Raw genomic sequence first — 26,529 nt, forward strand, 5'->3', positions numbered from 1 at the left:
TCTATCTATCTATCTATCTATCTATCTATCTATCTATCTATCTATCTATCTATCAATCTATCTATTGATCTAGCTATCTATATACATACATATAAATTTCCCCTCCATCTACCCTAATACTGATTAAGGTCTCATGGGTTACAAATATGTATGAATGTAAACAGTCCAAACTTAATAAGTGTCTTATGATTTCTCTTTCCTGTTTAACTCTGCATTTCCCACTTGAGTCTTGTATTGGAAAGTCAAATTTTCTATTCAGCTCTGGTCTTTTCATCAAGAATGCATGAAAGTCCCCTATTGCACTGAATGACCATGACAATTTTTTGCCCTGAAGGACTATACTCAGTTTTGCTGGGTAGGTGATTCTTGGTTATAATCCTATCTCCATTGCCCTCCAGAATATTATATTCCAAGCCCTCCGGTCCCTTAATGTAAAAGCTGCTAAATCTTGTGTTATCCTGATTGTGTTTCCACAATATTTGAATTATTTCTTTCTGGCTATTTATAATATTTTCTCCTTGACCTGGGAACTCTGGAATTTGGCTACAATATTCCTGGGAATTTTCCTTTGGGGATCTCTTTCAGGAGGAGATTGGTGGATTCTTTCAATTTCTATTTTGTCCTCTGGTTCTAAAATATCAGGGCAGTTTTCCTCGATGATTTCTTGAAAGATGATGTCTAGGCTCTTTTTCGATCATGGCTTTCAGATAGTCCAATAATTTTTAATTTCTCTCTCCTGGATCTATTTTCCAGGTCAGTTTTTTTTTCCAATGAGATATTTCACATTGTTTTCTATTTTTTCATTCTTCTGGATCTATTTTATGATGTCTTGATTTCTCATAAAGTCACTAGCTTCTAGTTGTTCCATTCTAATTTTTAAGGAATTATTTTCTGCAGTAAGCTTTTGGACTTCCTTTTCCATTGGCCAATTTTGCTTTGCAAGGCATTCTTCTCCTCATTGGCTTTTTGGACCTCTTTTGCCATTTGGGTTAGGCTATTTTTTAAGGTGTTATTTTCTTCAGTACTTTTGGGTCTCCTTTAGCAAGCTGTTGACTTGTTTTTCATGATTCTTTTGCATCACTCTCAGTTTTTCCTTTACTTCTCTTACTTGTAAGATTCTATGGTCTGACTCTTTTTGTGCTGCTTGCTCATGATTCCAGCCAATTACTCCAGTTATAAACTCTTTATTAAGATAGGGGTCTGCTTCCAGTGTGGAGAATGTACTATCCCAAGCTTCAGGGATTTTGTGCAGCTATTTTCAGAGATACTTCTACGGACCTGAAAATTTTCAGTTCTTCTAAGATACTATGATCCAGGGCGAGGTGTTTACTCCTTTCCTGGCCTGTGCTCTGGTCCATGAGTGACCACAATCACTCTTTTCTGTCTTCAAACTGTGAAGAGGATTTCCTCTCCACAGCCAGTACAAGCTCCACCACACCCCAGGACTGCCACCCAGAACTGTGACTCAGATCCAAGCATAGGCAAAGCAAGAGAATCCTGCACCAGCAGAGAGATCCGTGCAATGTCCCTCTGATCAGCCACTCAATTCCCCCTCAGTCTGTGGGCCAGAGGCTCAGGAAGCCACCACCACCCCAGGGGCCAAGCTCCGGGACTAGAGCTGGAACCACCCTTTTCTCTCTCACTGCAGACACAGACTTTTCCTACTGACCTAAGTTGTGACATAAGTCACTCTTTTTGTGGGTTTTGCTGCTTTAGAATTTGTTTAGAGCCATTTTTATAGGCATTTGGAGGGGTCTGGGGGAGAGCTCAAGTAAGTCATTGCTTTTACTCTGCCATCTTGGTTCCGCCCCCTGAAATCCTCATCATTTCTTATAGCACAATAGTACTCCTTTACATTCATATACCACAACTTGCTCAGCCATTCCCTAATTGATGGGCATCCCCTCAATTTCCAATTCTTTGCCACCACAAAAAGAGCTCCTATAAATATTTTTGTACATGTGGGTCCTTTTCCCATTTGTATGATCTCTTTGGGATATAGCCCTAGAAGTGCTATTGCTGGGTCAAAGGTATGCACATTTTTATAGCCCTTTGGGCATTGTTACAAATTGATCTCCAAAATGGTTGGATTAGTTCACAGCTCCCCCAACAATGGATTAATAGTCATCTCCAATGTTTATCATTTTCCTATTTTGTCATGTTAGACAATCTGATAGTTGTAATATGGTACCTCAAAGTTTTTTTTTTTTTTTGATTTGCATTTCTCTAATCAAAACTGATTTAGGTCATTTTTTCATATGATTATAGATAGCTTTAATTTCTTCATCTGAAAATGCCTGTTCATAACCTTTCACTATTTATCAATTGGGGAATGACTTGGATTCTTATAAATTTGACTTAGTTCTCTATATCTTTTAGAAATGAGGCCCTTATCAGAGACACTGGATGTAAAAATTCTTTCCCAATTTTCTGCTCCACTCCTAATTTTGGTTGCATTGGCTTTGTGCAAAGCCTTTTCAATTTAATGTAATCAAAATTATTCATTTTGCATTTCATATTGTTCTCTTTCTCTTGTTTGATCATAAATTCTTCTGTTTTCCATAAATCTGACAGGTAAACTATTCCTTGCTCTCCCAATCTGGTTATAGTAGCCTTTATATATAAATTGTGTACCCATTTTCACTTTATTTTGGAATATGGAATATAAGATTTAAGATTTTCATCTATGCCTAGTTTCTGCCATACTTTTGTCCAGTTTTCCCAGCAGTTTTTGTCAAATAGTGAGTTCTTATCCCAGAAGCTGGGGTCTTTGGGTTTATCAAACAGTATTACTATTCTAGTCATTGACTGCTATGTCTTGCTTACCTAGCCTATTCCACTGATCCACCACTCTATTTCTTAGACAGTAGCAAGCAGTTTTGATGATTGCTGCTTTATAATACAACTTAAGATCTGGTATGACTAGGCCACCTTCCCTAGTATTTCTTTTCATTAGTTCCCTTGATATTCTGGACCTTTTGTTCTTCCAGATGATACTTGTTGTGATTTTTCTAGCTCTATCAAATAATTTTGGTAGTTTGATTGGTATGACACTGAATAAGTAAATTAGCTTAAGTAGAATTATCATTTTTATTATATTAGCTTGTCCTCCACAAGAGCAACTGATGTTTTTTTCCAATTATTTAGATCTGACTTTATTTGTGTGAAAAGTGTTTTGCAATTGTGTTCATATAGTTCTTGAGTATGTTTTGGCAGATAAACAACTGAATATTTTATCATGTCTATTGGAATCTTTAAATGGAATTTCCCTTTCTATTTCTTGCTGTTGTACTTTATTGGCAATATATAGAAATACTGTTGATTTGTGTGAGTTTATTTTATATTCTGCAACTTTGCAAAGTTCTTTATTATTTCAAGTAGTTTTTCTTTACTTGATTCTCTAGAATTCTCTAAATGTATCATCATAACATCTGTAAAGAATGATTGCTTTGTTTCTTCTTTGTTTATTTGATTCTAATTTTTAAGGAATTATTTTCTTTGGTGAGCTTTTGGACCTCCCGTTCCATTTGGCCAATTGTACTTTTTTAAGGCATTCTTCTCCTCATTGGCCTTTTGGATCTCTTTTACTGTTTGGTCTACCCTTTTTTAAGGTGTTATTTTCTTCAATTTTTTTTGTGTCTCCTCTACCAAGCTATTGATCTTTTCTTAAAACTTTTCTAGGGCCTAACTACTCATTTCTATTTGTTTTTACTTACCTGTCTTTATTTTCACATTTCTATCTCTTGTACATGTGTATTTAACATATTGCAGTCAATTAATTTTCCATTACAGTATAATGGTCTTGTCATATAATGCCCCTATTACCTACCACAGGAATAGAAAATGTTTCATCAGAATTGGTTCCTGAGAGTCTTTCTTCCTTCTAGAGTTGATTTCCCTTTGAGTGCCTGAAGCATTATGTTTGCCCTTTCTTATCTTTTTTCTCAACTCCTTGAAATGCAATTTAAGTGAAGTAAGCAGAATGTGAAGACTTTACACAATGGCAACAACATTATGGAGGAAGAAAAACTACATGCAAAGACTTTAGAATTCTGATTAATGCAATGATTAACCACATGAATAGATGATTAAAGATAAATCATGCCACCTATCTTTTTGACAGAGAGGTGATAGACTTAAAATCCAAAGTGACTCATGCATATTTGCTATGATCAATGTGGAAATTTCCTTTGCTGGACTATACATATTTCTTGTGAAGTTCCCACACTCCATTGGAAAGTAGTAGGAAGGAGAGAAAAATAACTTTTAAATAATAATAAAAATGTGTTTAAAAGCTTTAGATGTATTTCAGATTCTGTCCATATTTCTTCTAATTACCTTCCCCATATCTTAAAGTGGCATGATGCCTTCATGTCAAGTTCATCTGTGTTTTACCATCCAAGACATGTTTTTGGCTCAAAATCAGGTTCAAAAGAAAGCTACTGTTGGAGTTAAGCTTCCGGGAGCCAAGATGGTGGAGCAAAAAGGTAGTCGCTCTCACCCTCCCCTATCAACCTCTGAAAGCCCAGAAAACATCACCCCAGGAAAAACCCTGGAACAGCTGAACCAGAAGAAAGATAGGGAGCAGCAGTGCAGTAGCCCAGGTAGCTTGAGGGATTAACGGGAAAGGCCCTTCTTGCCCTGGGGGAAGGGGAGCAACACAGAATGGGAGGCACCCCAGCCAGCTAACAGAAAGCCCCACTTTAGCACATCAGGAGGAGATCCTGAAACCAAGGTGGTTGAACAGACAAACACCAACACCTGGACCTCCAAGTTATTTAATGAGGGCAGGGGAACCAGTGGAAACCAACTCTGAAACCCACCAAGTGCCTCCACATTCTACAGCAAACAGGTCTCCCAGTACCTCAGTAAAAATAAGGGAAACAGCACTACAAAGGGCCCCAGGCAGATAAACACCCTGCAACATCCATGTGAAAGGAGCTGAAGAAAGCTAAAGGAAAGGAAAAGTAGGCAACCTAAAATGGCCCTAAAGTTGCAGTGTTGCTGATTCCAGCCCAATATCAGGTAAGTTGCCAGAGCCCTACAGCCTCCAATTGCGAACATTGGAGGCCCCAGCACACAAAGCCAGTGACCAAGACCTAGGCTTCCAACAAAAGAAGCTTGGGTCAGTGCCCTCTGCTCCCCAGCAGGAGAGCTCAATCTCTTTAAAGGCCAGGAAATAAAGAAATGCCATGAGTAAGAAGAAACGTATCATAGATTCATGTTATGAGAAGAGTGAAGATCAAGACAGAAATTCTGAAGAGGACAACATTGTCAACAAGCCCATATCTGAAACCTCAAAAGGGCTTATGAACTGGTCTGAAGTCCTAAAAGCCTTCTTAGAAGAGCTCAAGAAGAATTTTAAAAGTCAAATGAGAGAGGTAGAAGAGTGCTTAAAAAATACAATTGGCCAACTGGAAAAAAAAAAAGTACACTGAAAAAAACAAATCCCTTAAAAATACAATTGGCCAACTGGAGAAGGAGATACAAACTGCAATAGAAGAAAACAATTTGTTAAAAATTAGAATTGGATAAATGGAAGCTAATGACTGTATGAGAGAGCACAAATCAGTCAAACAGAAACAAAAAAAATGAAAAAATAGATAAAAATGTAAAATACCCCACTGGTAAAATAACTGACCTGGAAACTTGATCCAGGAGAAACAATTTAAAAATTATTGATCTATCTGAAAATCATGATGAAAAAAAGAGCCTGGACAGTATCTTTCAGGATATCATAAAGGAAAACTGCACTGAGGTCCTAGAACCAGAAGGTAAAATAGTCATAGAAAGAATCTACTAATCACCTCCTGAAAGAGATCCCAAATTGAAAATGCCAAGGAACATAGTAGCCAAATTCCAAAATTACTAGGTCAAATAGAAAATGCTGCAAGCAGCCAGAAAGAAATAATTTAAATATGGAACTCCAGTCAGGATTACACAAGACCTTGCAGCTTCTACATTAAAAGACCATAGGACGTGCAACATGATATTCCGTAAGGTAAAGGAGCTTGGATTAGAAACAAGGATCAACTACCCAGCAAAAATGAGCATGATCTTTTAGGGGAAGAGATGGATATTCAGCAAAATAGGGGACTTCCAAACCTTCCTGATAAAAAGACCAGAGCTCAACAGAAAATTTGATCTTCAAGTACAAGACTCAAGAGAGATATAAAAAGGTAAATGGGACAGAAAGATACAATATGTTGTTAATAAGGGCAAATTGTTTACATTCCTACTAGGGAAGATGACACTTGTAACTCTTGAGAACTGTATTGTTATTACACCATGTTAAAGGAGTGTACATAAAGGAAGGGTGGATATAATTTAACCTTGATGTAATGATAAAAAATATCTAATCAAGTGGGTTAAATGGATCCAAGTAAGTGGATGAATCTGATCTAAGAAAATATACTGAGAAAGGAGGAGGTAGACAAGGGAAAATTACATTACAAGAAAAGACACAAAAACCTATTACAGCAGAGGGAAAGAAGGGAAGGGGATGATCATTGTTTGAACCTTATTCTCATCAGATTTGGCTCAAGAAGTGAATAACATAATCAGAAATCTAGACTTGCCCTATAGGCAGTGGGAGGGAAAAGGGGAAAGAAAAGTGAGGGGAGATAGAGGGAAGGGAAGAAGCAGTAAGGGTAAAGGGGAAGAAAAGGGAAAGGTAAAATAGAAGGGAAGTGGGACTGAAGGAGGCAGTGGTCAAAAGCAAAACACTAGTGAGGGGGGGAAAGGAGAAAGGAGAAAGAAAAGAATAAATGGAAAGAGCAAGGATGGAGAAAAAGACAGAGATATTAATCATAACCGTGAATGTGAATGGGATGAACTCTTCCATAAAACAGAAGCGGATGGCAGAATGGATTAAAAACCATAATCCTACAATATGTTGTTTACAGGAAACACATTTGAAGAAGAGTGACACACACAGGGTAAAGGTAAAAGGCTAGAGCAGAATACATTATGCTTCAGCTGAAGTAAAAAAAAAAAAAAACCAAACAACAACAGGGGTAGCAATCCTGATCTCAGACAAAGCAAAAGCAAAAATAGATCTTATCAAAAGAGATAAGGAAGGAAACTACATCCTGCTAAAAGGCACCATAGACAATGAAGTAATATCATTACTAAACATATGTACACCAAATAGTACAACATCCAAATTCTTATAGGAGAAGTTCAGGGAGTTACAGGAAGAAATACACAACAAAACTATACTAGTGGGGTACCTCAACCTCCCCCTCTCTGAACTAGATAAATCTAACCACAAAAATAAACAAAAAAAGAAGTTAAGGAGGTGAATAGAACACTAGAAAAGTTAGGTATGATAGACCTCTGGAGAAAACTGAATGCGGATAGAAAGGAATATACTTTTTTCTTGGTGATACATGGCATTTGCAAAAAAAGTTGACCATGTACTAGGGCAAAAAAACCTCACAATCCAATGCAGAAAGGCAGAAATATTAAATGCATCCTTTTCAGATCATGATGAAATAAAATTATATATAATGAAGGGCCATGGAAATATAGACTAAAAAATAATTGGAAACTAAATATCCTGATCCTAAAAAATGATTGGGTCGAACAACAAATCATAGAAACAATCAATAATTTCATTCAAGAGAATGACAATAATGAGACGACATACCAAAACTTATGGGATGCAGCAAAAGCAGTTCTTAGGGGACATTTTATATCTCTAAATGCTTACACAAATAAAATAGAAAAAGAGGAGATCAATGAATTGAGCATACAAATAAAAAAAAAAACTAGAAAAGAAACAAATTAAAAATCCTCAAACACCAAATTAGAAATATTGAAAACCAAAGGAAAATTAATAAAATTGAAATTAAGAAAACTATTGAACTAATAAATAAAACTAAAAGCTGGTTTTATGGAAAAAAACAATAAAAAAGATAAACATTTGGTTAATTTAATTTTAAAAAAAAGAAAGAATAAAACCAAATTACTAGTATCAAGAATAGAAAAGGTGAATCTACCACCAAGGAAGAGGAAATTAAAACAATAATAAAAACGATTTTACCCAACTGTATTCCAACAAATTTGACAATCTTAGTGAAATGGATACATATTTACAAAAATATAACTTGCCCAGATTAACAGAAGAGGAAGTAAAATACTTAAATAACCCCATCTCAGAAAAAGAAATTGAAAAGCCATTGATGAATTCCCTAGGAAAAAATCTCCAGGGCCAGATGGATTTACATGTGAATTCTATCAAACATTTAAAGAACAATTAATCCCAATGCTATATAGACTATTTGGGAAAATAGACAAATGAGGAGTCTTACCAAATTCTTTTTATGATACAAATATGGTGCTGATACCTAAAACAGAAAGAGTCAAAAGAGAGGAAGAAAATTATGGACCAATTTCTCTAATGAATATAGATGTAAAAGTTTTAAATAAAATACTAGCAAAATAGATTACAGCAGCTTATCACAAGAATAAAACACTATGACCAGGTAGGATTTATACCGGGAATGCAGGGCTGGTTCAATATTAGGGAAACTATCGGCATAACTGATCATATCAACACCAAAACTAACAGAAACCACATGATCATCTCAATAGATGCAGAAAAAGCTTTGGACAAAATACAATACCCATTCCTATTAAAAACACTAGAGAGCACAGGTATAAATGAAGTCTTGCTTAAAATAATAAATAGCATCTACTTAAAATCTTCAGCAGTCATTGTATGTAATGGGGACAAGCTAGAAGCATTTCCAATAAGATCGAGGGTGAAACAAGGATGTCCATTATCACCATTGTTGTTTAATATCATACTAGAAATGTTAGCTTTAGCAATAAGAGAAGAAAAATAAATTGAAGGTATTAAAATAGGCAAAGAAGAAACAAAGTTATCACTCTTTGCAGATGACATGATGATATACTTAGAGTATCCTAGAGAATCAAGTAAAAAACTACTTGAAATAGTAAGCAACTTTAGCAAAGTTGCAGGCTATAAAATAAACCAACCTAAATCTTTGGAATTCCTATATATTACCAACAAAGCCCAACAGCAAGAGATAGAAAGAGAAATTCTGTTTAAACTTACTGTAGACTTTATAAAATATTTAGGAGTCTACCTCCTGAAACAAACCCAGGAACTATATGAACACAATTACAAAACACTTTTCACACAAATAAAGTCAGATCTAAATAATAGGAAAAACATCATTTGCTCATGGGTAGCCCAAGCTAATATTAAAAAGAAATGACAATTCTACCTAAACTAATTTACTTATTCAGTGCCATACCAATCAAACTCCCAAAAATTATTTTATAGAGTTAAAAAAAATAATAATAAGATTCATTTAGAAAACCAAAAGTTCCAGAATATCAAGGGAACTAATGACAAGAAATGCAGGGGTAGGTGGCCTAGCCATTCCAGATGTTAAATTGTATTATAAAGTAGCAATCATCAAAACTGCTTGGTACTGGCTAAGAAAATAGAGTGGTGGATCAGTGGAATAGGTTAAATATGCAAGACACAGTAGTCAATAACTATAGAAATCTATTATTTGATAAACCCAAAGACCCCAGTTTCTGGGATAAGAACCGACTCTTTGAAAAAAAAAAACTGCTGGGAAAAATGGAAAAGAAAATGGCAGAAACTAGGCATAGACCAAAATCTCACATCATATACCAAAATGAAGTCAAAAGGGGTTCGTGATTTAGATATAAAGGCTGATACTATAAGAAAACTGGGGTAGTAAGGAATATTTTACCTATCAGATTTATGAAGAACAGAAGAATTCATGACCAAACAGGAGATAGAGAACACTATGAAAAGCAAAATGGATAACTTTGATTACATTAAATTGAAAAGTTTTTGCACAAAGTCAATGCAACTAAGATTAGAAGGAAGATAAAAAATTGGGAAAGAATTTTTACAACGAGTCTCTCTGATAGGGGATTCATTTCTAAAATATGTAGAGCATTAAGTCAAGTTTATCAGAATACAAGTCATTCCCCAATTGATAAATGGTCAAAGGGTATGAACAGGCATTTCTCAGGTGAAAAAATTAAAGCCATCTATAGTCATATGAAAAAATACTCTAAATCACTATTGATTAGAGAAATGCAAATCGAAACAACTCTGAGGTACCACATCACACCTATCAGATTGACCAAGATGACAAAACAGGAAAATGATAAATGTTGGAGAAGATGTGGGAAAATTGGAACACTAGTGAATGTTGGTGGAGTTGTGAAATGATCTAACCATTTTGGAGAGCAATTTGGAACTATGACCAAAGGGCTATAAAAATGTGCATACCCTTTGCAATAGCACTTCTAGGACTATATCCTAAAGAGATCGTACAAATAGGAAAAGGACCCACACGTACAAAAATATTTATAGCAGCTCTTTTTGTGGTGGCAAAGAATTGGAAATTGAGAGGATGCCCATCAATTGGGGAATGGCTGAATAAGTTGTTGTATATGAATATAATGTAATACTATTGTGCTATAAGAAATGATGAACAGGCTGACTTCAGAAAAACCTGGTAAGACTTTTATGGTCTGATGCTGAGTGAAGTGAGCAGAAGCAAGAGGACATTGTACACAATAACAGCCACATTGTGTGATGACTAATATTGATAAACTTAACCCTTCCCAGCAATACAAGGATCTAAGACATTTCCAAAGGCCTCATGATGGACAATGCTATCCATATCTAAAGAAAGAACTATGGAATTTGAATGCAGATCAAAGCATACTATTTGCTATTTTTTTTCTCCTGTTGAATTTTGTTTATTCTCTCTGTTGGTTCCTCCTATTGGTTCTAATTTTTACTTATAACATCACTAATGTGAAAATATGTTTAACAGGAATATATATGTATAGCCTATATTAGATTGTGCACTGTCTTGGAGAGGGTGGTGGGGATGAAGGGGGAGAAAAATTTTAAACTCAAAAGCATATGGAAGTGATTGTTGATAAATCAAAATAAATTAATTTAAAAAAAAGTAAGCTACTGTCCTTTAAAAAAAGTTTTTTTTAGAATCTTCCAGTGTATGTCCAAACATGTCAAGTGCCTCATCACTGCTATATCTTTCCACTATGCTTGGTTAGTGACAACAACTCTTCACCCAACTTTTATATTTTTAGGCAATTGGGGTTAAGTGACTTGCCCAGGGTCACATAGCTAGTTGGTGACAAGTGTTTGGTCTGAGGCCGGATTTGAATTGAGGTCCTCCTGATTTCAGGGCCAGTGCTCTATCCACTGCGCCACCTAGCTGCCCCTTCACCTAACTTTTTAAGGTTGTCCTCATTGCTATATTGCCTATACATTTTTACTCTTTTGATCCTTTTACCTAGATATCTTTATGACATCTACATCTATATGCACATATGATAAATGCATACAGAATATATATATAAATATATACATTATTGATAAGTGATCTTAAAATAGAGCACCCAGAATGAATCATAGCATTGCAGATGAGGTTTCATCACTACAGAGTATATTCTTATTTATCTCTCTCAATATAAACTTTTTATCTTTATGCAACTAAATTTTTATTAGCAGTCTTTGTGGCCACTTCGTATTTATATTGAGCCAACTTAAACTCCCAATAATTTTTAACGTAAGTTTCTGTAAACCAGATTGACTTTTTCTCATGGCCAAGGAGAGAAAGAAGCAGTCAGAAACAGAATAACCAAGCAACATACACTTTCAGGTTAAAAAAAAAAAAGGTTATCACTACTGTCAAATGCAGCAGAGAGGAAGACATGTGAATTAAAATATATATATATATATATATATATCATTGAATTTGGTTCTGAAGTGGCCATTGGTGGCCTTTAAGAGACTAAATGAATTTATTATTTTGGAAATAGTGAGGATAAGTAAGTAACAAATACTCTAAAACTCAGGAAAGATAATATATAAATGGAAAGATTGGATTCAGGAGAGATGCCTCTTTTCATCCAGAATTTTCAAGATTGTAGAGAGGGAAATCAGAGGGTGGCAATAGACAAAAGGATACATATAAATTTTTTTCTTTCTAACTATTTAAAAATTATTTTATTTATTTCATTAAAATTATTTCATTGTATATTTCATTTTATTTGTTCTTTTCATTCTTTCTATGTATTTCCCAATTCATTGCATTTCTCATATTACTACAAACATACCAAAAAATCCAATCTTAATTTCCTCTCCAAAGGTAATTATCAGAAGTTTGATAAAACTATGAAAAGGTTCTTGTTGAAAAGAGCAGACTGAAAATTTCTCCCTCTTTCAGGAAGCCTATGCATTTAATTGATGCACAATGCTAATTTTATAGGTATCCATCATAACTTGATTTATTGAAATAGGGACCTAAGATATAAGGGGAGGGGGTGAGAGACACATTACATTGGAAAGAGGAACACACTTGGAATCATAATACCACAATTCAAACCACTTTTTACTGTTGAACTCTAGGCATGTTTCCTCATATGAAAAATGGGAATGTTAATACTTATATTATCTATCTTATGAGGTTGTTGTAACCAAAACCACTTTGAAAACCATTAAAATGTGCTACTAAACATGTTATTGAATTATTGCCATTAATTTTTTTTTATTTTAATGGGTGTGGAACTTTTTCACAGGCATTTTATGTGTGTATATACTTATACATTTGTATATATACATATATATACATATAAATACATGTATATGTATGGAAACATTGTAAATATTAATTAGTACCTGCACACATGTATATGCATGTATTTATATATACATGCATTTGTATTTACATTGCACACATATATGTGTCTGTGTAGCACATGTGCGTTTTGTATGTTTAAATTGATTTATCCATATATGCATGTGTGTATATACAAGTTTTGTGAATGCAGGTTAGAAATTAAGATCTCTGATTCTGTGTTCCTTCATCTGTAAAATGGGGAAAACAATACATGATCATGTTGTAGTGGTAGTGCTGGTAGTCCTAGGTGGTAGTAGTGGTAGTATGTGGTAGTACATAGTGGTTGTGCAATGAAGACATTGACCTAGATAATCTAATTTCCTGTATAACTCTATATTCTGTGATCATTTGATAGGTCAGCTGTACTGCTCTATTGTGATCCTAAAGACTTGAGTATTCCTTTAGTAAGTATGATGAATGTATAGCTAATAAACAAGGGGGCAACTCCTTGGGAAACACTGAAGGATTCACCTTAAGATATTGTGCAGACAACTCTTTCTACTTTTTTTTTTGCTAGGCAATGGGTTTAAGTGACTTGCCCAGGGTCACTCAGTTGGTTAAGTGTCAAATGTATGAGACTGTATTTGAACTCAGGTCTTCCTGACTCCAGGGCCAGTACTCTATCCACTGTGCCACCTAGCTATCCCTACTTTCTTCTCTTTCTTCCCCTATCACTTTTCAGTTACTCTTCTTTCCAAGAGATACATTTAACAGGAAGATCACCATTAGTCAGTGCTTTTCTAAAATATATCTCCACAGAGAAAGAAATACAGATACTGTCCTGGATAATCCCCTATATTTTAATTTTAAAAATTCTGAATTTATAAAGCCATCTATAGTCATATGAAAAAATACTCTAAATTGCTATTGATTAGAGAAATGCAAATCAAAACAACTCTGAGGTACCACATCACACCTATCAGATTGGCCAACATGACAAAACAGTAAAATGATAAATATTGGAGATGTGGGAAAATTGGAACACTAGTGCATTGCTGGTGGAGTTGTGAAAAGATCCATCCATGTTGGAGAGCAACTTGGAACTATGCCCAAAGGGCTATAAAAATGTGCATAACCTTTGACCCACCAATAGAACTTCTAGGGCTGTATCCCAAAGGGATCATACAAATGGGAAAAGGACCACATGTACAAAAATATTTATAGCAGCTCTTCTTGTGGTGGCAAAGAATTGGAAAGTGAGGGAATGCCTATCAATTGAGGAATGACTCAACAAGTTGTGGTATATGAATGTGATGGAACACTATTGTGCTATAAGACATGATGAGTAAGTAAACTTCATAAAAATCTGGAAAGACTTGGATAGATTGATACTGAATGAAGTGAGAAGAACCAGGAGAACATTGTACACAGTAACAGACATGTTGTGCAATGAATAATGTTGATAGACTTAGCCCTCCTCAGCAATGCAAAGATCTAAGACATCTCCAAAAGTCTCATGATGGAAAATGCTATCCACATTCAAAGAAAAAACTATGGAGTTTGAATGCAGATCGAAACATACTATTTGCTATTTTTTTCTTCAGATTTGTTTTGTTTCTTCTTTCTTGTGGTTTTTCCTATTGGTACTAATTCTTCTTTAAAACATAACTAACATGAAAATACGTTTAATAAGAATGTCTATGTAAAACCTATATCAGATTGTATGCCAATCTTGGGGATGGAGAGGAAGAGGAAGGGGGAGAAAAATTTTAAACTCAAAAGTTTATGGAAGTGATTGTTGATAATTCAAAATAAATTATTTAAAAAAAGAATTTAAGGAAAATTCTGAATTTGAGAAATACCAAAATGAGTTAAAATCATTTCCCTATACAAATTAGAACAGAAAAGAGGATTACATGTGAAACCACTATCTCAGTTATATATATAAGTTTTTTTTTAAGTGTAGCAAATTGAACATGTTATTTTTAGACTCATCTGGCTTCATTGTTTTCCTATAAACTTCTTCCTATTACTTTATGTGCATTCTTTAGAAAGTTGCTTTCGTTATACTTTTTCTTTCTGTCTTTTGTTATGGCTACACTATTGCTATTACTCCACCTCAATAAAAGGAGAAATATGCAATACTTGTTAGAAATAATTAGACCCTCATTTTTGCCATACTCAAAAATGTATAACTCATTCTGTAGCTGAAGTCCATCAGGTTTGTATCAGTAAGTGGGTGGCATGTTTTACCATCAGTCCTCTGAAATCATGTTTAATCACTGTATTCATTAGTGATCTAATTTGGGTTGTCAGTTTTATTGCTGTGTAATTGAACAAAATAGCTTCTAATAATCTCTTTAATTTTATCTTCATTGGCCATGCATTCATTCTTTTCATTTTTTAGAAGCAGAATTTGTTTTTTTTTAATCAAGTTAGTATAGTTTATTTTATTGATCTATTTCTTCCTGTAACTTATTGAACTTTTTTTTTTGGAATTTAGATTTTATGTCATTTGGTGCATATATGTTAAGTATTGATATGACTTCATTTGTCTATAGTACCTTTTTGTAAAATGTAGCTTCCTTGAATATTTCTTTGAAATAGGTCCATTTCTCTTTTTGCTTTGTCTGAGACCATGATTGTTACCCCATGGCTTTTTTTTTTTACTTCAGCTGAAGCATAATAGACTTTGCTTCAGTTCCATATTCTAACTCTGTGTGTGTCTTTCTATTACAAGTGTATCTCTTGTGGAGAACATATTACTGGATTCCAGTGTTCTCTTCCATTTTGGAGGTGAATCAATCCCATTCACATTCAGTTATGATTACTAACTATTCATTTCCTTCCAATATAATCTACTTATCTTTCCTTTTTTTTCATTGTCCCCTCCTCTAAAAATCTCTTTAGCTTTTGATCACTGCCTTCCTTAATTTGGTCACCCTCTCATCACTACCCACATTTCTCTTATCCCCTTCCATTCCTTCTTCCTTCCTGGGTAACATGAATTTCTATATACAACTCTGTGCGTATGTGCATACATTATCTATCTATCTATCTATCTATCTATCTATCTATCTATCTATCTATGTATCTATCTATATTATATATAGATGCATATTTATCTAGAGCACTCTCCCTATATATATATGTATATATGTATAATGTAGGTGTATTTGTGTGTGTATTTCCTCTTTGAACCAGTTCAGATGAGGGTGAGGTCCATATGTTGCCCACTCCCCTATTATAAAAACTCTTCCTTACATGCCTTTTTAATTTGAGATAATTATCCTCATTCTACTTTTCCCTTCTCCTTTTTCCTGATTTATGCCTCTTTCTTACCATTCTACTCTTTGTTGACATCATCCCAACATTACAGACTTATACCCATAACTTCTGTCTAAGTAGATTCTTTTTAACTGCCCTAATAATGACAAAGTACTTGGGAATTACATGTATCATCATCCTATATAGGAATATCAACAGTTTAACCCTGCTAAGTCTTTTATTGACTTTTTATTTATGTTTATTATTTTATCTTTCACTTAAATCTTGAGTTTGAATGTCAAATGTTATCTTTAGCTCTAGTCTTTTCATCAGGAGTTCTGGAAAAGTCCTCTGTTTCATTAAATGTATATTTTTCTTCCGTAGAATTATGCTCAGGTATTCTGTATAAATTATTCTTGGTTGTAATCCTAGTTCCTTTGCTAGAATTTCCAGAATATGATATTACAAACCCTCTGCATAATTAATGTGGTAACTCTTAAATTTTGTGTTATACTGACTGTGGCTCCACAGTATTGGAACTGTTTCTTTTTGACTGCTTGTAGTATTTTCTCCTTGATATATTTGACTATATTATTTCTGGGGATTTTCATTTTGGGATCTCTTTCAAGAAGTAATCAATGGATTCTTTCATTTTCTATTTTGCCTTATGATTCTATGATATCAGTATGATTTTCCTTTATAATTCCTTGAAATGTGCTCTCTCTCTCTGTGTGTGTGTTTCTGTGTCTCTCTCTCTCTTTTAGCATGACTTTAAGGTAGCCCAATCATTTTAAAATTATTCTTCTCAATCTATTTTTCAGGTCAGTTGTTTTTTCAATGAGATATTTCACATTTACTTCCTATGTATCTTGTTTTAATTTTGTTTTTGTTTTTATTTCTTGATGTCTTATGGAGTCATTAGTTTCCAGGTGATCAATCTTAATTTGTAAAGTGTTATTTTCTTCTCTAAGGTTTTGTATCTTTTTGTATCAATATGTTAATTCTCTTATTGTTATTTTATTGCATTTCTCTTATTTTTCCCCAATGTTTTTCTTTATCACTCTTATTTAATATTTAAATTCTTTTTCCATCTTTTTTTCCTTTTTCTTCAGCTCTTTTGGGAATTCTTGTTGAACCCGTGTCCAAAGACATTTTTCTTTGAAGTTTTGCTTGTAGATATTTAAAGAATTGTCTTCTGAATTTGTATTTTGAACTTTCCTGGCATCATAGAAGTTTTAATGGTCTGGGTGTTGTTGTTGTTGTTTGCTCATCCCCCCCCCCCCATTTTTTCCCTTTCTCTTCTCTTTGCACTTATGTAGTTCAATCTGCTGACTGGCAAGTTTTCATTGCTTCTAAGGTGGAATGCTCATGGAGATGTCTGGTTACTGCCCACAACAGCTAGTGAGTTCTTCTTCTGCCTCACAACCTTTCAGCTATGTTCCATGTCAGCCCCCATTCCAGTGTTTGCAGATTTTTCTTTCAATCTAAAGTACAGGAACAATGACTTACTTTGACTTGTTGTTGACTTTTTGCTCCGAATTTGATTTGGTATTTTTTGTGGTCATTTTCTAGGAAAGATTTTAGAGGAAGTCATGTAGTTGTGACCTTTCACCAGACTCCAGTCCCAGGGTCATGACTTTAGCAGGGGAAAAGATTTTAGAGGTTATCCTATTCCACTTGCACATTTTACACAATGAAGAATTTTAGATGAAATTGAAGCATCAGTTGAGTTAAATGATTTTCCCATGGCTAAATATCTAATTTCCAAAGCAGGACTTAAATGCAAATTATTCTTATGCCCAGTCCAATGCTATATATTCTATACTACATTGGTGGACAAAGTTACATCTTGCGGAGTAATGTGGGATGAAGTAGAGACTATATTTCAGAAATAGTTTCATTAGCATAATGAAGTCTTAGGGTCTGAGTTTAATTTCAAGTAGTTTTGGAAATAAATGATCAAATGACTATGTGGTACATTAAATATAATAAGATATTACTTATTTCAGCTTACAAATTATTTCTTTAGTATCCATTATGTTTTAAGTTTCTTATGTACAACTCAGAATTGATCCAAAGGGCCATACTTGGGACATGTTAGCTGACCAGATCTCCAGCCTTTCTTCTAAATTTGTTTAATTACCTTCAAATTCTAGATAAGGTAAATGGATTTGTGCATAAATAATAGTCATTCTTATTTACTGGATAGTGGGAATTAACTCGTTATCTTTTTTATTACTGTAAAAATTATCTTATGGAATTTCTCTATAACTAATAAAAATATGTTTATATTAACCATTTTTCTAGAAACTTGAAGTCTTTTATCTGTCATTCATTAATATTTTATTATATATTAGTTATTTTCCATTGTAGCTCTTTACCAATTATAAGCATGTACCATTATCTTTATTTTCCTACTTGAAAGACTATGATATTTTGTTAGCTATGATACTTTAATGATTAGCTGACAGAGGTGCTGTTGAACCATCAAATGATCTTTTCTGTCATTACTATGGCTGTTGAAAGCAAATAGCTTTCAAACAATCTCATCAGATCACAAATATGCATTAATTTTGTTTGCTAAATTTCCCATTGTGGTCCATGTTTATCAGTCTCATGGTTATATTGCATTAGATGTTGTTATACCCTAATAACAACTTTTATTTATTAGTAGTTTATCTTATTTTATCTCTTAATTGTCAGAATAAACCTGGAGTAAGGAATGTAAAATTACTCCCATTTTGCAGTTGAGAAGACTGAGACTCAGAATAAATGACTTCCCTAATTTCACATAGGCAGTATGTATTTGAAGCATAATTGTATGTCCTGCTTCCAAATCCAGCACTGTATCCATTTGAACTGACTATTATTGATTCATACTGATAATATTGCTGATAATAATTGGATATAGACATTGAACAATATTCCATATTCAACTTTGTTATTATGTTTATGTGCATGAACTTATCTCCTTCATGTGTTATATTTTTGAGGTTACCAGTTTGTGTTTTTCATCTTTATACCTATTACCAGTGCCTCAAATTTTTCTTTGGATAGAGTATCTGTTAAATTCATATTTGTTCTATTAATCAACCAAAGAGAATATATTGTGGCCAGTTTCTTATTAGGCAATACTGTGAAATAATAAAGAAGTTTAGGGTGTGGTTTATGACAACAAACAATGTATTAAGAGTTGAAACTGAAACAGATGACATAATACAAGGCTGCATATGTGATAACTTGTGACATACAAAGAATGGTACCCTTGGACTTAAGAATAAAAAAAAAAATAATAAGTACAGGATTTAGGAAGGCTGCTCAAAAAAAGGAAGGAAAAGAAAACTGGGAAGGGGGTTGGAGCCAAGGTGGCTTAGTACAGGAACTGGTCTGAGTTCTATTAAATTTCCCTCCAAATATTGAAATAATGCCTCAAAATGACTCTAAAGTGCAAAACCAACAAAATAACAGGGTAAAATAATTTCCCAGACCAAGACAACTTAAAAGGTGGGCAAGAAAGGTCTGTCTCACTGGGATGATAGTGGAGCATAGCCAAGCACAGACTGAAGCAGCACAGTACCACACTGTGGCAGGTCAGCAGCAGACCTTAGGGATGACTGAATCAGGCTCAGGCAGCTTCCCAAGCTCTCAGCCTACAGATGGTAAAGGAAATGACAACTAACTGGTCAGAAGGAGATTATAGGGAACCTTTTGTTGGCACTGGGAGGAGTACTCTTTTGCATTGCCCATATGCACTTCTGGCCACAGTCCCAGGGTGAGGAGGAACACTAGCAGGACCAGGTACCCTGGACATAGCTCCAGGGTGGAAAAGAATATTTGTGGTCACTCACAGATCAAAGCATAGGCCAGGACATCACCACACCTCTCATTAGATCATACCACCTTGGGAGAACTGAAAAATTATAGACTCCCAGAACTAGCTCTGAAAACAGAAGCATGAAATTCCTGAAGTTTAGACAGTGCACTTCCAGGAGCAGAGCCCAGCATTAATATAAAGTTCAAAGTCAAGAAATAGGCTGGAAAATGAGCAAACTGGGGCAGCTAGGTGGCACAGTGGATAGAGCACTGGTCCTGAAGTTAGGAAGACCTGAGTTTAAATGCAGCCTCAGACCAAACACTTGACACTTACTATCTGAGTGACCCTGGGCAAGTCACTTAACTCCAATTGCCTAAAAAAAATAAATAAATAAAAATTAAAAAAAAGAAAATGAGCAAACAACAAAGGAAGGACCTGACCACAAAAAACTGCTATGGTTATAGGGAAAATCAAAACAGGAACTCAGAAGAAGACAATATCAAAACTGCTACATCAAAAGCCTCAAGGACAAATGTGTCTAGGTATCAAAAATGTTTTCTGGAAGAGCTCATAAAGTATTTAAAAATCAAATAAGAGAGGTAGAGAAAAAATTGGGAAAAGAAATAATAGTGATGAAAGAAAATCATGAAAAAGAACCAACAGGTTGGTAAAGCACTGTTGGTTGAGTTGTGAACTGATCCAACCATTCTGTAGAGCAATTTGAAACCATGCCTAAACGGTATAAACCTATGCACAAACTTTGACCTAGCAGTACCACTAGCAGGTCTGTATCTCAAAGAGATAAAAAAGGAAAAAAAAAAGATCTATGTGTACAAAAATATTCATAGCTTTCTCTGTTGTGGCAAATTGGTAATTGAAGGTATGCTATCACTTGGGGAATGGCTGAACAAGTTGTGGCATGTGATTATGATGGAATGTTATTGTGTGATAAGAAAAGCAGGATGGTTACAGAAAAACATGTAAAGGTATACATAAACTAATAAAAAGTGAAATAAGGAGAATCAGGAGAACATTGTACATATTGACAGAAATAGCCTATAGTGATCAACTGTGAATGACAGCTATTCTCAGAAATATAGCAATCTAAGACAATTCTGAAGAACTTATGATGAAAAGATGCTACTCATCCCTAGAGGGAGAACTGATGGAGTCTGAATATAGATGAAAGGGGAGGGGAGGAATGGAGGGAGAGAATTTGGAGCACAAAATTTTAAAATGAATGTAAATTTGTTTTTTTATGCAATTGGGAAAAAATGAAACATAAAAAAGAAAGGTAGGAAGTGTAGTCTTAGAAAGGAGAAAGGTGATAACAATGGACTCAGATGTTTCTATACACACACACACACACACACACACACACAGAGTGAGAGAGAGAGAGAGAGAGAGAGAGAGAGAGAGAGAGAGAGAGAGAGAGAGAGAGAGAGAGAGATTGTATTCCTAAGAATCTAGGTAAAGTAGATATCCAAATAGAAAGCCAAATTAATGTTTGTTGGTACCAGTGGGGTAAGATGCATGCCTTAATTATGACTCTTGGAGGCTATGTGTATTTCAGGAGGAGGAGGAATATAAGAAAATAAAGTAGAAGGAAGTACTGCATATTGAAATTTAATTATATGAGGAAAATCCAAGCTAGAGTAAGTAAGCGAGACAGACAGCATTTTCTTGAGAATTAAATAGAGGTAAAAATAGAAATGATACCATCAAATACTCTATAGAATAAAATGAGGAAAAAAATGAGAAATTTGGAGGAAAAGATTTGAAGCCTGGAAGAGAGGCATGCAATATTTGTGATGGTGGGCTAAAACTGATGGACATCTATTAGAACGCTACCCAAAGAACCATAACTAGTTTCTATTATATATTTATCATTAAAAATGTTTGAAGTAATGAGAGGGATCAAATTTAGCCAAAATAAGATTTTTTTTCTGATGTTGATCTCATGGAAACCTTATAAGGATGTGGTGCTTCCATTTGAACTTGTGGAAAAAAAGACTAAAGATGCCATTTCAGAGTCTGAGAAATGACAGGTAGATAAAATTTTAAAGTGATAGTCAGCTCAGGATCAGTTGTCAAAAATAGAATGCTGAATTTATACAAACACATACTCACAATTCACATAAGGAGAAAAAAGAGGAAGAGGAAGTAAAATGATTAATAGGGATACCCAGGAAACTCATTATCTACTCTTTTTTTGCAGTTTTAGGGTTCTTTGAGGACATAAAAAATTTATTTTATTGATGAGGGAAGTGGGACTGAGAGAGGTTATGTGATGTATACTGGCTCACATAAGGCAAGATTCAAACCCATGTCCTCTTGACTCCATGTCCATTGTTCTATCTACTGTGTCTGCTAATTGCTGCCTCTACCATATAAATACAATAGAATGAAACAGTCCTTGCAAGAATACTGCCAGATTGTTTAAGTTTAGAACTTGGTGAGTCTGCCAAAGGATGTGAAGAACAATACATTGCTAGGGTTTTGTTCACTTGTTTTTCAACTCTATTGGCAGAGGGGGAGGGTCAGCAAGATAAGCACCTCAGCTCAGGTGAGATAGAGGGATGGCAGACAACCAATGATAAAGAAGGCAAAATTAATCAACTCTGATTTTGTTTCTTTGTTTCTTGCCAAAGAATCATCTTCAAACTGGGAAAGAAAGAACAAAAAATGATGAATAAAGATTGGAAAATCAAGATAAACAATAAAATATGAGACCTGCCCCTGATGATCTAAATTCAACATGACCACAAGAAATATGACCCAAATATCTAAAACCATTTTCAAATGGTATGGTTGAGCCACTGTCTATGATCTTTAAAAGATAAGGTAGAATAGCAGAGGTTTTTTAATACTTCAAAAGGACAAATGTTCTAGTTATCAGAGAGAGAGGGAGGGGAGAGGGAAAGAGGGTGGGGAAAAGGGAAAGGGAAGAGAAGAGGGTAGCAAATGCAGGATATAGGCTATTTTAATTGGCTTCAATTACTTTCAAAATTATAGCAAATTTTATTATTGGATTACTAAGTAAGCATGTTAAAAACAAAACCATGATCACAAAACACCAATATACCAGACTAGGCTCTTTTCCTCCTTTGACAGACTATGCTCTAGATTAGTACATCAAAATAATGTCATAGCTATGGTTTATATAAATTTTAACTAAGCATTTAAAAATAAATTATCTTTATTGTGAAACTAGCAATCATCTACTACATTTCAATACTCAAAATAAATGAGGATTATATATGAGGCTCACTTTTTAATAATTATGAAACATATGACTACTACTACTATTACTACTACTATCATATTTATATGTCAACTAATGTACAAGAAGTATGCTAGGCATGTTACAAATAATATCTAATTCTTGAGATGACCATCTACAATTGATGCCTCCACTTCCTTTTCAATACTCTATTTTGAACACCATTCAGTGTGGTTTCTGATGTCATCACCCAGGACTGCTCTTTCTAAAGTTAATAGTAAAATCTAAAATGAACTTTTCTCAATCTTTGTCTTAACCTCACTGCAGCCTTTGATGATATAAATCACCTTCCTCTCCTTGACAGTCTCTTTTTGCAAGGTTTTTCTTTTTTTATGGTAATTTTTATTTAATTTTTTGGTTTTCAACATTTACTTCCACAAGATTTTGAGTTCTAAATTTTCACCCCATCTCACCCCTCCCCCACCCCAAGATGGCATGCATTCTAAATAACCCTTCCCCTAGTCTGCCTTCCCTTCTATCTCTCCCCGCTTTCTCTTATCCCCTCCCCCTTCAATTTTCCTGTAGGGCAGGATGGATTTCTGTACCCCATTTCCTGTATTTCTTATTTCCCAGTTGCATGTGAAAACATTTTTTTAAACATGTGTTTTTAAAACTTTGGGTTCCAAATTTTCTCCCTTCCTCTCTTCCCACCCACCCTCATTGATAAGGCAAGCAACTCAATATAGGTTATGTATGTGCAGCTATGCCAAACATTTCCATAGTAGACATGATGTGAAAAACTAACTCTACTTCCCTTAATCCTAGCCTGCCCCCCCATTTCTTCTATTCTTTCTTTTGACCCTGTCCCTCCTCAGAAGTATTTGCTTCTGTTTATCCCCTTTCCCAATCTGCCCTCCTCTCTATTGTTCCCCTACTCTCTTGTCCCCTTCCACCCCCTTTTTTCCTGTAGGGCAAGACAGATTTCCCTACCCAATTGAGTGTGTATGTTATTCCCTCCTTAAGTCAAATCTGATGAGAATAAGATTCACTCATTCCCTTTTGCCTTCCCCTCTTTCCCCTCCACTGTAAGAGCCTTTTCTTTTCTGTTTTTTTTTTTTGGTGTGGGATAAATTACCCCGTTCTACCTCTCCCTTTCTCCTTCTCCGAGTATATTCCTATCTTACCCATTAATTTTATTCTCCAGATATGACCCCTTCATTTTCAACTCACCCTGTGCCCTCTATCTATCTATCTATATCTATATATGTGTACATATAATTTTTCCCCTCCAACTACCCTAATACTGACAAAGGACTCATGAGTTACAAATATCATCTTTCCATGCAGGAATGTAAACAGTTCAACCTTAATAAATCTCTTATGATTTTCTCTTTCCTGTTTACTCTTCGTGTTTCAGTTGAGTCTTGTATTTGAAAATCAAATTTTCTATTCAACTCTGGTCTTTTCATCAAGAATGCTTGAAAGTCCTCTATTTCACTGAATGACCATTTTTCCCCTGCAGGATTATACTCAGTTTTGCTGGGTAAGTGATTCTTGGTTGTAATCCTGTCTCCTTTGCCCTCTGGAATATTATATTTCATGCCCTGCAATCCCTTAATGTAGAAGCTGCTCAATCTTGTGTTATCCTGATTGTATTTGCACAATACTTGAATTGTTTCTTTCTGTCTGCTTTGTAATATTTTTCTCCTTGACCTGGGAATTCTGGAATTTGGCTACAATATTCCTAGGAGTTTTCCTTTGGGGATCTCTTTCAGGAGGAGATCAGTGGATTCTTTCCATTTCTATTTTGCTCTCTGGTTCTAAAATATCCGGACAGTTTTCCTTGATCATTTCTTGAAAGATGATGTCTAGGCTCTTCTTTTGATCATGGCTTTCAGATAGTCCAATAATTTTTAAATACTCTCTCCTGGATCTATTTTCCAGGTCAGTTGTTTTTCCAATGAGATAGTTCACATTGTTTTCTAATTTTTCACTATTTTGGATTTGTTTTACAGTGTCTTGATTTCTCATAAAGTCACTAGCTTCCAATTGTTCCATTCTAATTTTTAAGGAAGTATTTTCTTCAGTAATCTTTTGGACTTCCTTTTCCATTTGGCCAATTTTGCTTTTTAGGGCTTTTTGGACCTCTTTTGCCATTTGAGTTAGGCTATTTTTTAAGGTGTTATTTTCTTCAGCATTTTTTTGGGTATCCTTTAGCAAGCTGTTGACTTGTTTTTCATGATTTTCTTACATCACTCTCAGTTTTTCTTCTACTTCTCTTACTTGCTTCTCAAAATCCTTTTTGAGCTCTTCCAAGGCCTGGCACTGATTCATATTTTTCTTGGAGGCTTTGGATGTAGGAGCTTTGGCTTTGTTGTCTTCTTCTGGTTGTATGTTTTAATCTTCTTTGTCAACAAAGTAAGATAATATAGTCTGACTCTTTTTGTGCTGTTTGCTCATGATCCTGGCCAATTATTTGAGTTTTAAATTCTTTGTTAAGGTAAAAGTCTGCTTCCAATGTGAAGAGTATACTGTCCCAAGCTTTGGGGGTTTGTACAGCTGTTTTCAGAGGTACTTCTAGGGACCTGTAAATTTTCAGTTCTTCCAAGGTGGTATGATAAGGGGCAAGGTGTTTTCTCTACACCATCACAACAAGCTCCACCATGCCAGTGCTCCTCCTCACCCCAGGACTGCCCCTCAGAACTGCGACCCATATCTAAGCATGGGTAAAGCAAGGCTTCCTACCTCAGCACTGGCAAAAAGATCCCTGCAATCCCTCTCTGATAAGCCACTTGATTCCCCCTCAGTCTGTGGGCTGGGGGTTCAGGAAAAAGCTGCAGCCCTGAGCCACGCTTAAGACTTGAGGCTGAAACCTAACTCTTCTCTTACTGCAGTCACAGACTTTTCCCACTGACCTTCTAAGTTGTCTTCGGCATTCAGAGTTTGATAAGTCTGGAAACTGCCACAGCTGCCCTCGATTCAGTTCTCTGAGGCCTGCTCCAGGGTCTCTGTGGCCTGCGTGCACATGCCAAACTGTGCTCCTCTCCCTGCCCGGCACAATATACCTTTCTGATCAACCATCCAGGATGTCTTTGGCTGGAAATTTGTTTCACTCTGTCTTTTTTGTGGGTTCTGCTGCTTTAGAATTTGTTTAGAGCCTTTTTTTAGGTGTTTGGAGGGCTCTGGGAGAGCTCATGACAGTCACTGCTTTCCCTCTGCCATCTTGGCTCTGCCCCACTTTGGAACTCAAGGTTTTTCTATTCCTCTCTCTCCTGGTTCTCCTGTCTTGACTGTTTTTTCATGGTCTATTTTGCTGGATCTTTATCCAGGTCAGTTTTACTAATCATAGATGACCCCCAAATCTCTCTTCTCTTCTGTTCTCCCTATATGCTATCTCATTTGTTGATCTTATTAGCACTCAGCAATTCAATTATTATCTCTATGCTGATGATTCTCAAATTGGTTTGACCAGTCCTATTCTCTTTTTTAACTTCTAGTCTTCTGTTTCCAACTAGCTACTGGACATGAAGACCAAGATGCCTCATAGA

Source organism: Vombatus ursinus, unplaced genomic scaffold (genome assembly GCF_900497805.2).
Source record: "Vombatus ursinus unplaced genomic scaffold, bare-nosed wombat genome assembly UNPS02014861.1, whole genome shotgun sequence".
NCBI classification, from domain to species: domain Eukaryota; kingdom Metazoa; phylum Chordata; class Mammalia; order Diprotodontia; family Vombatidae; genus Vombatus; species Vombatus ursinus.